A 16,803-nucleotide genomic window follows, 5' to 3' on the forward strand; every position below is an offset into this window, starting at 1 on the left:
TTTATATCCTTTTGCTTATATACAATATTATAGATCTTTGTTTATTTGATTAGGGTTTCAGCTCCATTTCTCTTTCATTTTTTCAGTCGCCAGATGACTGCCTTCAGCAACAAGGATCATATGCTTTCTCATTCACATCAGGAGGGAGAAAGGGAGCCACAGCACACAATTTTGGGGCAAAAGTTCAATGATTGGTGTTCAATCCCATGCCATTGTGGGCCAAGGGAACATCATGGGTCAGGATTATCCTGATTGGATTAACTTTGGGATAAGGATGAGGTTAATTAGGACCTTCATACATTGCTAGTAGGAATGTAAAATTGTACAGCCATTTTGGAAAACAATCTGGCAGTTTCTCAAAAGGTTAAGCATAGAATTAGCATATGAGACAGCAATTTTATTCCTAGGTATATATAGCCATGAAAATATTATCTTGACACAATAACTTTGCATGAATGTTCATAGAAACGTTATTCCTAATACCCTCAGAATGGAAACAACCCAAATGTTCACCATTGTATGGACAAATGAACTTTGAAAACCTGATGCGAAGTGAAGGCAGCCAGAAAAGACTACCTCCTATTACATGATCGCATTCATATGAAATATCCAGAACAGGCAAATCTAAAGACCTAAAGTGGATTAGTGCTTGTCTAGGCCAAAGGGGCAGGGAATAGGAGGGATGAAGTGTGACTGACAAAAGGCATGAGGTATCTTTTTGAGGTGACAAAAATGTTCTGAGGTTGATTGTGGTGATGGTTGAACAATTCTGTAAATATACTAAAACCCACTAAATTTATACTTAATAAAAAAGAAAGAGCACAGATTACTGTGTGAAGAAGAGAAAGACTTCACGGAATTGGTGAAATTTGGATTCAGTGATGAATAAATGATGTGAAAAGCAGAGGCAGTGTGCTGTAGGGAAATCAACAAATGCTTTCATTGGGCAGAACTGGCTTGGAATCCTGCTCTGCCACTTGGTCAAATTACCCTCTCTAGGGATAGCCCCGGTGGCTCAGCGGCTTAGCGCTGCCTTTGGCCTGGGGCATGATCTTGGAGACCTGGGATCGAGTCCCACGTCAGGCTCCCTGCATGGAGCCTGCTTCTCCCTCTGCTTGTGTCTCTGCCTCTCTCTGTTTCTCTCATGAATAAATAAATAAAATCCTTAAAAAAAAATTACCCTCTCTAGCTCTTTAGCATTGTTTCCCCCTTTATCCTTACCAAAAAAGTGAATATATTAATGTAATATATTAATGTAATTACTTCGGAGGATCTGATGACAAATCAGATAATAGATTTAAAATATTTAGCCAAGCACATAAGATAATTATGGCAGGCACATAGCAAGTATTTAATAAATATCAGCTTCTATTATTATGTTCGTTTAATTAATCTTAAATATTGGATTAGGTGGGACAGAGGAAACATATAGATCTATCAATGAAAACTCTCAGAAACTCATCTGAGGTTCCAGTTGAAAGGGATATGAGATACAAAATGACATAAAGGTAATTGTACTCAGTTTAAGAAACGTTTATTAAATACCTTTCTTTTAATCACTAAAACTGTGATATTGCTGCATATACAAAGACTAATAAGTAGATTGAGATATATACAAATGAAAAGCAGTCTCTGATGTGGTGGTGTAGTAGATGGGTAAATAAATTTGTTTAAGGAAGCATCATATTTGCTGTAAGAGAAACCTGTTCACTGTGCACATGACGATGGAGGACAGAAAAAGTGGATATAGAAGAGTGACATTTGTTCTCAACTACTCACTAACCACTTAAGCCTGCACTAACTGGAGAATTGTTAGGATTCCTTGCTGACATTTTCCACCTCGAGTACACAGCAGAGATTATTAAAGGCTTGAGTTGATTTTGTTCAGTGGAAAGATGAGAAAAATAACCTCCAAAATGTTAAAGAATGCCTGTTAATTTGATGACTGTGAATATTCCAGAGACTTATGCCCGAAGTTCCCAGATTACTTGTCTATCTTTCTTACTAGACTATAAACTCCTTGCAGGCAAACATCTTGAATGTATCTGGTCCATTCTCCAATTGCCAGCAGGCCAAGTATACATTTAATAAAAAATTGTTAAATGAGTGTTCCTCAAATCCCTCCCTTGTCAAAAATGGAACACTCTTTAACGAGTGACCAGCCAGTTGACTGTTTAACAGTTAACTTTGAAATGGACACCCCCCCCCCAAAAAAAACCCAACCTATATAATCATGCTTCCTTTCAAATAAAACCCTGACAGTTATGTCCTTCTCTTTTCTTTTTCTTCAGGAGGAATTATTTGATTGAAGGCTTGGAAAAAAGCGGGTGGCTTGGCAGCTGAAAATAAACTCCCTCTGAAACAAAGATGGCATGTATAAATTGCTGTGATCTGGAGCTGAGGCCAAGAACAAAAAACAATTCTTGAACAGTCTTTCCCTTAATGTCACAGGGTCTGGAGAGGCTCTGGGCTTCGGTGCATTCCGTTGCACGCAAAGATGAACTGGAACCGTTATCCAGTCAACTGTTTCTTGAGCACTTACTACCTGTCAAGCATTTAGCTAAGATGGTTGTTTTTTTTTTTTTTTTTAATTGAACTCTGCCTGGAGGTGGTGAAAACATCAGGCGGAGCTTTTCTCAGCAACAATCCTGCAGAATCCCAGATGGGAGTATCATTTTGGGGGAGGGTTTTATCTGCATGCATTAGGCGTAGCCACTGGGCCTGTCACTCATGGAAGGAGAAGCTGTAGCTAACGGGAGGTGCTTCCTGCGTCCCCCTCCTTTGCACAAGGCAACCCCCGGAGGGCTGCTCAAGCCACCGGAGGGGGGCGTGGCTTTAAGGAGGCGTGGCTCAAAGGTGCGGGCCCCCGGCTTGGATGGACCACGTGACGCGCGTCTGGGCGTTGAGTGACAGGCGCAGCTTTGGGCGGGCCTTGGAGGAAATCAACTTCCGGGGGCAGAGGTGTTCGAAGCCGGGTGGTGCGTGGGGTGTCCCAAGTGGTGTGGCTGGGGTCGCCGCGGTTCCCCACCCCCGTCCCCCCCCCGCGCCCCCCGCCACGGGCTTGGGGTCGTGCCCCGGGTGAGCGCGTGCGGGGCAGTGTGCCGGGGCTCACCTGGCAGCGTGGGGGAGCGGCGCGGCGGCGGCGGCGGCGGCCAGAGCGGGGAGCAGGTAAATGGACGCTCGCCTTCCGGGCCTGGGGCTGGGGGCCGGGGCGGCGCGCCCCGAGGCGGCCTGGGCGCGGGCGGGGAGCGCGGCCGGGTTCCGCCTGGCGCAGGCCGGGGCCTCGCCCCCGGAGGCGGAGGTCGCCGCGCGCGGGAGTCGCAGGCGTGCCCCGCCTCGGGCTGGACCCGGAGCGCGCCGACCCGGTGCTGCCGGCGGGGTCCGGCCCCTGCACGTTCCAGAGTCGAGGATTTCCGAGCGCCCGCGGACCAGCACACGTGATCGTTTGTGTCGCCGGAGCTCCCACCGAGCCGAGGCTGCGATGCTCGGCGAGTCTTCTCAGCCATGTCGCCCGGGTTAGGTTCCCCGCCACTGCTGTGTACACCGGCCTAAAGCCCTACGACTCGGCCAGCCACATTCCCGTGTCGTTACTCTGGGCCACAGGTTGCAGCACCAGCGGCTTGCGGGGGGCTAGGGCGGCAGCCAGTAACTTTCCAAGTGGTGAGGCATATTCTTCATCCCTCTTAGCGCGCCCCCTTTTCCGCACAATAAAGATGTCTCTTCCGTCTGTCTGCCCGTGGTGTGTACTGTGGTGGAAAGCTCTGGACACGAAACCTGTTTGTGGCTTCCCTTTAAGGAGTGTAGCACTATGAAGAGCGGTTCTGGATGTCTTCTTGGTAGGATGCTGCTGCTGCTGCTGCTGCTGCTGCTGCTGTTCCTCTCACTTGCTTCCATGAGGGGCGTTGGGGCAGAGCCTGATTTCCTGGAGGGTAAAGCCCTGGCCACAGCTGTAGGTGACTCAGGGCCCCTTAAGAATTCCGACTCCTTTCCTTCCCTTCTCGTCTGACTTGTACACATACTGATGCCACCTTCCTCTCCAAATATGTGCATCCAGGCGGTAGTTGGGTGATGGCTTTTGGGAGTAGCGTTTGCATGTTGCCTGGTGGAGTGATGGGGTTCTGCTAACATTTCACCCTACAGGTTAAGGTAAAATGCCCGGAATATCTAGTTGGGTGGGAGAACAGGGAGTGGCAATAGATTCACTGACATCAGAGAGCTCTACACTTCTGATCATCCTGTTTGCCATGTGCTGTAATTTCTGTTGCAATGAAGGAATTGGCATACATACTGTACCTGTTAGGTAAATGGAGCACATGGAGCATGGGGGATGCCAGGGAGAGTGCACCTGTGTGGGGTGCTGGCTGGCCAGTAAAGTGTGTGGTCCGCAATCGCCCTGGTTACAGAGTTGACTGGCTAGGAAAGTTGTTCTGTGGGCTTGGGAATCTTATTACGAATTGGTATCCTAGCAACAGTATAAGCCAAATGGAATAAACATAAAACAGTGATGGAAGTTAAAATTTACCTCTTATTACATGGAAAAATGTATCTTCTTATTGGAGTAATCAGCTCAAAACTTCTGAGAGCTTTTTGTAATCATCTTAATACCAGTCAGAAAGAAACTGCAGAGTCATCAGAGAGGGACAGCACTTACTTATTTTCGGTGACAGTAAAATAGCAACAACAATAATAATAATTAGCTGATCTGAAGGGTTAAATGGATAAACAGGAATTTGCCTAGTTAGAGGCATTTTATCTTATACACTAGGATTGTTATAAATGAAGTTACTTGAAGGTTTATTATATTTCTTCTAATAGAAGTTGGGGTGGCAGTGCATTGGACTGGATGAGAATGTCAGGTAACTTGTTTCCAAATTCTGGCTCACAATCAACAGTGCTCCTTTATGAACCTGCTCTTTGTGACTTTTGCTCTTTTTTGGAAGCTCATCAAATTTTGTTGTTTTCAGACAACGAGAACGTAATAAAAAAGGCAACTCTCTTTAGATTTTTTTATATCAGTGTCTGTTTCTTATTGACAAATCTTGATCATAGTCAATTTTTTTGACTTACAATATGCCTAAGGATTGTTTGGTTTCCTCACTGTCTCCCCTACCTCCAAACCTGGTGAGCTGAGTTTGGCTCATTTAATTTGATATGTATTTTTAAAAAATGCATGTCCTATGTCCTTTAAAATTTCGGCTTATTGAACTACATAATTTACAATTAAAATTATCATTTGGTCAGAAATTGTATGTGGATTTTCGACTGTGAGGTGGGTAGGTGCCCCTAACCGTTGAGTTGTTTAAGGGCCAGTTGTATTTCATTTTCTTGTCTGATTGCACTGGCTAGGACCTCCAGTATGATGTTGAATAGGAGCAGGTGTCCTTGTCTTGTATCTCATCTTAGTGGGTAAGTCATGTAGTCTTTTACCATTAAATATTAGCTGTAGGTTTTTTGTAAATGGTTTTCATCAGATTGGGGAAATTTTCTTACTTTTAGTTTGCTCAGGTTTTTTTTTTTTTTTTTTTTTAGATCATGAATGAATTTTTTTTTTTGTTGGTGTGGAAATCATAGTTGTATAGTGGAAAATTGGGAAATAATCCTATGAAATCACTGTGCTAATATTTTGCTGGCTTTTCTTTCAGTCTTTTTATTTTACAAACATTTTTTTAAAAACTGTAAATATTGTTTTATGTTTATTCCTTTTCACTCAGCATTAAGTTTTTGAGAACTTGATTTGTAAGTTCTTGATTTATAGTTAAGATAATTTTCTCAATTGAAATTAACATTTAATATCTTTGTATATAACTCTGGTAAGATTCTTTTAATCAATTTTTAAAAATGTAGTTATTTAAAGTGCATGAAATTTTTTTAGATTCTTAATATATACTGCCTCATTTAATTTGATCTTTTTAAAAGTTTTTCTCTGGGTTATTGTAATAAAATTTGGAGCAAAACTTTTGGGCATCACTGTAAGGTAGAATTCTAGAATTTCAGAAACTCAGAGAACCTTAGATTTTATCTAGTTTAAACCATTACTTTTATAGGTTTAGGGTATAAAATAAGTAAATGATTTTTCCACCAGTGTTGTTTTGCTGCCATTGCTCTAGATAGAATTCCTGATGCATTTTGTGTAATGTGAAATACTATTCATGTTCTTCTTTTGATAAGAATTATAGAAGTCTTTGAGCCTAGCATCATGCAGATACTCTCTGTATGTTGTTTTATTGAATTCCAACCTGTACCTTTTGAGGTAGGTAGTATTTTCCCATTTCTTAGCCAGGGAAATTGAGTCTCAGACGAGTGAGGAAACTTATCGAAGGTTGCATTCATAGTCAGTGGTAGAGCTGGGCTTTGATCACGAGTGTTCCTGAATCTTGTTTTTTTTTTTTTTTTTTTTTCTGAATCTTGTTTTAATCATAGGCTATGCTACCAACAGTGAGTTCTTGTAAGCATTTTGTTGTGTTTATTCTGAATCTGTCTTAATTTGATGCTTAGAATAAACTCATTAAACAAATTAATAACATGAGACAGTCTCAGTCACTTCTAAAATGTTTACCCAAATTTATGTCTTTTTATATTTTTAAATTAGTTTAGACATTTCTTTTCCTGTACCCTCTTTCCTTCCCTGTGAAATCCTCAAACACTGGTACAAAGACTGTTGTTAGCTATATGCCATAGAATCCAATTAAAGAATTTGGAATATATTTAATGTTACTAGCAAGGGATATAACAATTTTTTAAAATTTTGAAGTGAGAAGCATTTTTTAAAATTACAGTTTTAATACATCAAGAACAGAGATGATGTTATTCATTTTATTTTATTTTATTTTATTTTTTTTTAATTTTTTATTTATTTATGATAGTCACAGAGAGAGAGAGAGAGAGAGAGAGAGGCAGAGACACAGGCAGAGGGAGAAGCAGGCTCCATGCACCGGGAGCCCGATGTGGGATTCGATCCCGGGTCTCCAGGATCGCGCCCTGGGCCAAAGGCAGGCGCCAAACCGCTGTGCCACCCAGGGATCCCCGATGTTATTCATTTTAAAATGCAACACATAATAATTCTCATAAAGCTGTTTTCCTTAGAAGCATATGTACATTTTGGTATTTACATAATGCAGTCCAATACATATAGTTCTATAGAGTAACTGTATGTATTAAGTAACCACTCTTTTGTGAAGTGTGAAATCACTTTTTCCTGGTATTCTGAGAAGACTGACTTTCTTTTCACTTTGTCAGCTTTACTATCATTGACCATGTGCATTTCCTACCAAAAGTAGGAAATGAAGAGATAATGAAGAGATAATGAAGATAATGAGATAATGAAGAGACCAGCCAAATTGCCTTTATGTTGTGACCAACCTTGTGTTAAGAGAGGATCTGTACAATCATTTCAAGATGCTTGACTTTTATATTATGAGAATTCAGAACTTCCACAGTTGTAGTAAAGACAGTGTTGCAGGATTATGCAAACTCCATTAATCTGTGCATGTGCTTAACAAATAGACAGGAGCTTGCATGAATATTACTAAGAAACTATATGTATAGTCATCAATACAAGATAGTTAAAAAAATTGAGAGTATCAATTTTAATTGTGAATTTTAATTTTAATTATGAATTTAATAGAGACAACTTAAAGTGGGGTTGCACCTTTTATTTAGTTTGCCCAGATTGGGCATGAAAAATTAAAAATAAACCTATGATATCTGAATGGTGTTAAATGGGCCACCTGCCCTGAATCACAAGACAAATTGAAATGAGTATTCATTTTCTATTCTGTAGAATGGGGAAAAAAAAAAGTTTGTTTATTGACTGCTGATACTTTTCTTGAGGCATTTGGATATTTTAGGTTTCTTCTTTTGTCTGTTCCGCAGAAAAGGTACATTTTATTAATTTCTTAATTAATGGCTTCTACTTAGGGTGACTGGTGGTGTAAAATATCTCTTGCTTATGTGTTTTTCCCCCAGTCATATTAGTTAAGGATACTTGTGTAGTACTTTTTGTTGCAAGAATCTTTTGTAGAAGACTTTACCTTCGTTGGTGTATTGAGTTTATTTTCTGTAGTTCCAAAGTTAGGTGTTACTGATCTTGCTTTTCTTGTTATCAATTGGAAAAGAAAGGAGTGCCATAAGGCTACTCTCAGTGTTACAGTCTGTCATAAAACGTGATTTCCATATGATTGCAGAGAAGTCCTGTGACCACTTAGCATCTAGTCAGATTGCAAAATGTTTTATTGTGTGATTCGTACAAAATACTTAGGAGTAGAAAATCTCATGAACAAGTGAGACAGCACATACGTGAAAATTTCAGGTGATTTTTTTTTTCTCCCACGTAGAAGGGCCATGGATATCATAATAGTTACTTTCATCTGATCAAAATAATTCGGCAAATTGCTCAGGTAGTGAATTAGGAATCATAAGGCTGATTCTTTAATCAGCATATACTTTTTCCCCACTTTATCAGCATTTACTTTTTCTCCACCAATCCATCTGTTGGTGATGTGTCTGTGTTGTGTGTGTATATATATTTTGGGAAGTACACTTTGGGAAGTTTTTGGTCATTATTTCTTCAAATACTCGTTTTAGCCCTTTCACTCTTCTTCTGGGACTGCCATAGTGCGTATTTTGGCATGCGTGATGGTTTCCCACAGGTCTCTGAGGATCTGTTGTTCATTTTTCTTCATTATTTTTTCTTTCTGTTCCTCAGATTGATTACTCTCAATTGAGGATGCCCAAACATTGGCCTGTAGGTTGGTTGGTCTCTCGCTTATTGAGTGTATTGAGTATGTTTCCTGGTGTATAACGCACAATGTTAGACAAATGGGAAAAAAACAAACAAACAGGCATTTGGAAGGACAAAGAGTGATCAAGGAAGAAGTCAAGACAAAAGCTTTACCAATAGTAACAGTAAGTTCGGAGTTACAAAGTGGGGTTTTTGGTAGACTGAGAGGATAAAGAGGGTTTGGCATACTAGAAGTTTGAATAGGAATGAATGACAGGTTCAATGGGAATGATAGCCTACTATAAATAGAAGGGTACAGAGTTGTAGTAAGAAAGTGAATTTTAGAGGTTAAGATCCAGGAATTGAGGCATTTATGTCAGTACCACAAATATAGTGACTACTTGTGTTTATGGACCAATTACTGCAATGATATATTGTGATATATAGAGTAATACATAATAGAGGTGATAATAGTAGCCACTGTTTTTAAGTATCCAATGTAGCAGTTACTTGAATTGGGTACTTTCAAACAGTTCTTTTTGATTAGTTTTTCATTGAAGTGAAACTCATAAAACACAGAAGTAGTCATTTTAAAGTGTGTAATTAGTGGCACATAATGCTAATTCACTATTCTGAATAGTGCTGCCATGAACATTTGCGTACCAGTATTTGTTTGTGTACTTGTATTCAATTTTCTTGGGCATATATGCAGGGGTAGAATTGCAGGGTAATATGGTAGTTCTGTTTACCATTTTGAGAAATTGCTAAGCTATTCTCCTAAATGGCTGTATATATTATACTCCTACCAGCAATGTACAGGATTCCAGTTTTTCCACTTCTTAGTACTTGGTTTCTTTTCCCTTTCTTTCTTTTCTTTTCTTTCTTTTCTTTTCTTTTCTTTTCTTTTCTTTTCTTTTCTTTTCTTTTCTTTTCTTTTCTTTTCTCTTTTCGGTTGTAGCCATCCTAGTGGATGTGAACTGCTACCTCATTGTGGTTTTGATTTGTATTTTCCTAATGATGATACTAATCGATGATTTAAGTATTTTTTGGTTATTTTCATATCTTTTTTTGAAGAAGTGTTTATTCATTTCTTTTGCTAATTTTAAAATTGAGTTGTCTTTTTTTTTTTTTTTAAGATTTTTATTTATTTATTCATGAGAGACAGAGAGAGAGGCAGAGACACAGGCAGAGGGAAAAGCAGGCTCCATGCAGGGAGCCTGAGGTGGGACTCAATCCCGGGACTCCAGGATCCTGCCCTGGGCTGAAGGCAGCGCTAAACCACTGAGCCACGGGGGCTGCCTTTGAGTTGTCTTTTTGTTGAGTTTTAAGAGTTCCTTATATGTTCTGGATATTAGACCCTTATTAGGTATATGACTTGCAAATGTTTTCACTCATTCTGTAGGTGTTTTCCCTTTCTTTTCTTTATTTTATTTGTTTAAGAGAGAGAGAAACAGATACTGAGAGAGTGAGAGAGGGCACAAATGGGGAGGAGAGGGAGAAGCAGACTCCCCCTGGGTGGGGAACCCGATATAGGGCTCAATCCCAGCACCCCGAGATCATGATCCAATCCCAAGGGAGATGTTTAACCGATTGAGCCATCCAGCAGCCTCTATTTTCCCTTTCTTGATAATGCCCTTTGATACACAAAAGTTGTAAATTTTGAGTGCACTACACAGGTGCCCCTTACTTAAAGACTTCAAAGAAATGGATGCTCCAAACTTCAGAGTTTCGATAGTATACTATTCTGTGTATTGTTTATGATGTTAACTAGTTATTCCCAATATATATTTTTGGTGTACATTATTGTACTTTGAATCTAAGTCATGTCTCTTGTAAATAGCACCTGATTAGATAATTTTTAATCCATTCTCCCAATTTTTGCCTTTTGATTAGAGTGTTTAATCCGTGTGTATATAATGTAGTTACTAGTAAGATAGGATTTATGCTTGCCATTTTACTATTTATTTTCTGTATGTCAAGTGGGCTCTTCTTTTGGTTCCTTAATTCCTCTACTACTTTCTTTTTTGTTAAATGGATATTTTCTACTATGCCATTTTAATTCTTTTGTTTCTTTTACTATATATCTTTTGAATTTTTCCCTAGTGGTTGCTTTGGGGATTGCAAACAATATCTTAATTTATAACAGACTGATGTTCATTTGCATTAATACCAATCTAATCTCAAATTTATACAAAATTTGCTATTACCTAGTTCTATTTCTTCCTTTTTGTGCTACTTTTGTACAAATCACATTTTTCTACTCTGTATGCTTGCCAACACAGTTTTGTAGTATTTGCTTTGTGCAGTTGTCTTTAAATTAGATATGAGTTAAAAGAATTTTGAACAAATATGCTTTTATACCTATTTTCATGTTTGCCAATGTAGTTACCTTTACTTGTGTTCTTATTTCTTTATGTAGGTTCAAGTACTGTCTTATTATCCTTTCATTTCATTTCTTAGGACTCCCTTTAGTATGTCTCATAGATAAGAACTGCCTGTGATGACTTCTCTGTTTTTGTTTATTTGATTAAGTCTTAATTTCTTCATTTTTTGAATATTGGTTTTGCTGGATTTAGAATTCTTGGTTGACAGTCTTTTTCTTCTGAAACTTTGAATGTGTCATCCCCACTGCCTTCAGGCTTTCATGGTTAAAAATCTTATCTTGGATTCCTTGTATGAGATGAGTGGCTTTTCTCTTGCTGCTTTCAAGATTATCTCTTTGTCTTTGGTATTTGAAAGTTTGCTTATGACACATTGAAGTATGGATCTCTTTATCCTAGTTGGAATTGTTGAGTAGAGTAATGTATTTGGATGTGTAGAGTAATGTATTTCATCAAATTTGTGGAGTACTGTAGCATTATTTCTTCCAAATTTTCTTTCTGTCCCTGCCACCCTCTTTCTCTCCTTTCTTTCTGGTACTCTCTTTATGCATATGCATATATTTGTATGCCTGGTGGTTTTCACAGGTCTTTGATGTTCTGTTCATTTTCTTCATTCTTTTTTTTTTTTTTTCCTGTTCCTCAGACTGGATAATCTCAAATGCTCTATCTTCAGCTCACTATTCTTTCTTCCGCCAGTTCAAATATGCTGTTAAGATGTTTTGGTAAAATTTCTTTGGTTTCATTAGTGCACTTTTCAACTTCAGATGTTTTTGTTTTGTTTTTATGATTCTTGTACTTTCATTAATATTCTCCATTTTCTGAGACACAGTCATGATTTACTTTTGTTATTTAGGCATGGTTTCCTTTAGTATTTTGGGACTATATCTATGAATATATATAAAATAGTTGATTTTAATGTCTGTCTATTAAGAACAATGTCTGAGTTTCCTCAGGAGTAATTTCTATTGATCGCCCTTTTTTCCCCTCTGTATGTGAACTTTGCATGTCTCATAATTTTTGTCAAAGACTAGACATTAAAAATGTAAATGTTATATATAGTGTATGTACTTACATGTGATATATAACCAATAAATGTATTATGTGTAATATGGAAATTTGGATATCACATTCTTTCTCCTCCTGAGGGTTTGTTATTGTTGCTGTTTGTTTTTGTTATTATTGCAGTTTGCTTGTTTAATGACTTAGTGAACTCTGTGTAAATTCTGTATTCTTTGTCTTGTCCTCTGTGGTCACTGAGCATTATTATCTGTTATATTATGCTATTTAATTCTTTATAATTTGGTCCATTTAAATAGAGGAAATCTTTAGTTAGGGCTTGTGAATTATGATTAAAAGGTTCAGTGAATTGTCAAAACTATACTGAAAGGGGAAAGTAAAGAGGCATTTGTTGAACAATTACTATTTGTAATGCCATAACATATTACTTGCAGAAATTGAATTTTCTGATTAGTGAGATTTCCTTAATAAAGAAAGACAGAAGCCAAATATTTTTGCTTTGGTGAGCATCTCTAAACTTATACTGTGGATTTTAATGCCTTAGTAATTGTAGATAAGTGAACTCTCCCCCACCATCTTTCCCCTCACCCCTTGAGCATTTAATAGACTAGCTTAGCAACCTGTAGTATCTGAGAGTAATAATTGAGAATTGAGAATATTATTTCCAGTGCAATGGAAGATATTGGGATGATTATTATCCGCAAATAGTTGATAAGAACATGGGGTTAAAATGTAGTGTATTATATCTTTGGGTTCTTAGAGTGTGAACATAATGTGAGTTTTTGTATTTTACTTAATTGCATCACCTTTCAACTTGAGGGAGACATAAATGGTTTGTCATTGTTGTAAATGATTACTAGAGATACTTTTTTATATTTACATTAGTCTTTCCTGATGTTCATTTTTCTTTGCAGTGAAGCATACAGACATTTCTTTGAGAAATAATGCGGTATTTCATCATTCAGAATTCCCAAACAAGTAATTTCAAATTGTTCAAACTCATGAATTTAAGGATGTAAAGGACCTGCTTTATATTACTTAGTTTTTCACAAAGGAATGTCAGGTTAGGTATTTCCAAGATGTGTGTCTCTCTTTTCTTTTATTCCTCTTATTATATTTGAATCATGTGTAATTTTGGGCCAGGTATTTAGTTACTTATCACCAGACAGATTTGCCATGTTTGAGTGGTGTATGTTGTTGCCAAAGGCTCACTATAAAGTTGTTGAAGTGATAAAGTGGATTGCTAGGAGTATAGCTAATTCTTCTGTGGTGTCTAGTTAATGTAAAATATAAAAACACCAACCAAAGACATTTACACAGAATTAAAGAAACACTTATAAGCAATTAAATGAACTTAGTAAATAAAACTTATTACTGTCAGTGCCATCACTCAATAGCTAGCAATTTTTGGACTTGTTACTTACTCATAGAGGAATAGCATCAGTTGACATTTCTGTGGGACTCTGACAATATAATATATAAAAAATGTTGGTAGTGCCTCGATTGCTGTTTGGGGAAGCCTGGATTTTTAGCTAAAATGGTAAAGAGGGAAAGTCTTTCAAATACTGCTCATAAAGGGTCAGGTTTTGTCAGGGATGTACTCCATTTGAGTGTGCTTCAGACACGAGGATTATTTTTTTCATTAACATACATATTTTATTATGTTTTTCTAGAGGAATTAGAGTCTATGCATTATAAGTCTTTCATAGATAAATATTTTTTGCAATTAGTTAAGTATTGAATGTGAAAAAATCAGAAATGATTCCTACTAAAGTTAGAATTAATTGAAAAAAGTGATCTTGGTGATGATAATGGTACTTCCGGTTGAAGAAATTAAAATTAGTGGTTAGGACAAGTTAAATATCATCGTGGAAAAAAGTAAGCAAACAAGTCCTTTATGTGTGTCCTTTGGTAAACAAATCTATTTCTGTTAAAGGACACAATTAGCAGATTAAGACCTTTGATAAATACATAAACAAGGATTTATGAAGCTGCAACATTAAATGTGGAATCTCTGCTTAGTGAGCTCATATCAATAAATTCAAAACTGAGTTTATAAAAGTTAAAGAACAACTGAGGTATGTTGAGAAGCAAAATTCAGTTCAATAGAAATCTTTATTGATTCCTGACTATATTTTAGGTACCTGTACTAGCCACTGGAGGATGCAGAAATAAATGTTACTTGGTCTTCAAGAACCTCACAGTCAAGTAGGTGAGAATAATATAAACTTCATACGTTGTAGTGAAGATATAGATTGAGAAGGAATGGGTTTCCGAAATTTGTTATAGGGGCATGTGGGGAGACCCTGATGAAGCTGGAGATATTGAACCCCTGAATTTTGATGTTTTGTTTGCCAGTGGGAGTGTTTCCCCCCATCAGTGTTAGTGGCCTCTCCACCTCCATTGGGAGCTTTTTTTCTCATTTCCTAGAGAGAATGACTTCTCCACCCTTTCATATCTAGGGTGATTAATTCTGTATTGCCTAAGGAAACTGTAATGGCCTCCCCTGAGGCAGTTGCCATACTAGAAAATACTGACTTCTTTAGGACTAGCCCTACCACCCCTCTTTACTTTTGGGCTTATAACTAGACTCAAATACCAGCAAACTCTTAAAGGTGAGGTACAAACTGTGTCTCATGAGGAAATGTGCTGTACTCCAAGAGAACTACTTAAGTTTTCCAATTTATACAGACAAATCTAGGGAAAATGTGTGGTAATGGATACTAAGGGTACAGGATAATGGTGGAAGGAACATAAAATTGGATCAATTTGAATTTATTGATATCCCCTCACTAAGCAGAGATTCCACATTCAGTGTTGCAGCTTAGGTAGTTAGAAAAGGCTGTAACCAATTGGTTCCTTGCTTGCCTGGAATATGTACCAAAGGTTGCTCAGACTGAGAAATTGGAAATGCTAGACCTGCCTTGATTTCATGTAGAGGAAGGGCTTTTACAGGCTTAGGGAAATTGGAATGTCAGAGTGGATTTGTCACTTAAGACCCAGACTAGAAGGGTATATAAGACATACCTCTAACCAATACTATGAGAAATATATTGAGAGGATCCCTGGGATCCTTGAAGAGCTCTGTGATTGCCTTTCTGTGTAGTCTAGACCTTAGAGTAGGGATGCAGTTACTGAACTGGGAAACTGAAATGCATTGGGAGTAAATGAATTCCAGGGTGGTAGGGGCCAAGTGGTGGTACTCCACTTCCAAAGGTAAGATGAGCATGATTTGGACAGCAGAATCAAAGCAGCAGTTAGAAAAGTCTGACTCACCAAGACTAATGATGTAGTCTACTTGGTTGTGGTATTACTAGGAGTGAAATAGATAGAAAGGCTTCTCAATTCTTACTTGATTTGGATACATAGAAAAGTTCTAGGTCAAGTGAACAGAAGTCTAGCCTGAATCAAAAAACAGAAAGTCATGATCCTTCAGTTGTTAGACTTAAATTTTTTTAGATCCAGAACCCTTTGAATGAAGGGAAGACAGGGTCCCTTTAAGGAATGATCCTGGTACATTGCCAAAAGTTTATATTGTTCATTCTTCAAGCCCTTCCCAGAGGATTTTATGGCCTTCTACCAGGGAAATTATGCACTGGGGAAAAGGAGATAATCAGACCTTTTGGAACTACTGAACTCTGGCTCTGAACTGACAGTAATTCCAGGAGACCCAGATTGTCCTTGTGGTCTGCTAATGGAGTAGGGGCACATGGGGGTCTGGTGATCAATGAAGTTTTATCTTAAGTCTGTCTCACAGTGGGTCCCCAAGCCTATCCACTGGTTATTTTTCCAATTTCAAGGCATAATTAGATTCGATATAGTCATCGGCTGATAGAATCCCCACATTGATTTTGGACCATCAGGAGTGAAGGCTAAGAGGCCAAAGGGAAGATACTGGAACTGCCCCTACATGGGAAGATAATAAACCAGAAGCAATATCTTATTCCTGGAGAGATTGCAGAGATTAGTGGCACCATCAGAGAATTGAAACATGTAGGGCTGTTGATTCCCAGCACATCCCCATCCATCTTGTGTGTTTGACCTGTGCAGGAGACAGATGGATCTTGGAGAATAACAGTGGATTGTTCAAAGCTTCTAACCACATGGTAACTCCAGTTGCAGCTGCTCTACCAGGTCGGGTTTTACTGTTAGAGCAAATTATCCCCAGGTCATTGGTATGCAGCTGTTGATCTGGAAAATGCCCTTTTCTCCGTTTTTGTCAGCAAAGTGTTAGCATCTGCTTTTACTAAGACTGCACCTATGACTTCATGGGAGGTTCCCTAAGGTTAATTAACAGGAAGACTCAGACATGGATTATAGACTGTTCTTCATGATAATGCAGGCGCCACCTGAAAGTGGGCAGCTGTTGCACTGCGGCCTCTCTCTGGGATATCCCTAAAGGATGTGGTGATGGCAGATCTTCCCAGTGGGGAGAACTTTGGGCGGTGCACCTGGTGGTTCACTTCGCTTGGAAGGAGAAGTGGTCAGATGGATGAATTGTAGGGAATCAATCATGGGTGATGACCAATGGTTTGGCTGGATGGGCAGAGACTTGGGAGGAATGTGATTAAAAAACTGGTGACAAGGAAATTTGGGGAAGAGATATGTAGATAGACCTTTCTGAACAAAATATATGAAGATATTTGTGTTCCATATGAATGCTTAACAAAGAATGACTCAGCAGAA

General features: G+C 38.4%; 1 protein-coding gene across 1 annotated transcript in view; it reads left to right on the forward strand.

Annotated features, from left to right (window-relative positions):
- The first annotated feature begins 2,734 nt into the window (after positions 1 to 2,734).
- Positions 2,735 to 16,803, forward strand: part of CCDC91 (coiled-coil domain containing 91) — a 328,037-nt gene continuing 313,968 nt past the window's right edge. The window contains exon 1 of the mRNA XM_041735811.1: positions 2,735 to 3,168. The gene's annotated coding sequence lies outside the window, so the exon portion shown is untranslated. The remainder of the gene's footprint in view (positions 3,169 to 16,803) is intronic.

Source organism: Vulpes lagopus, chromosome 21, assembly GCF_018345385.1.
Source record: "Vulpes lagopus strain Blue_001 chromosome 21, ASM1834538v1, whole genome shotgun sequence".
In the NCBI taxonomy this organism is placed as follows: domain Eukaryota; kingdom Metazoa; phylum Chordata; class Mammalia; order Carnivora; family Canidae; genus Vulpes; species Vulpes lagopus.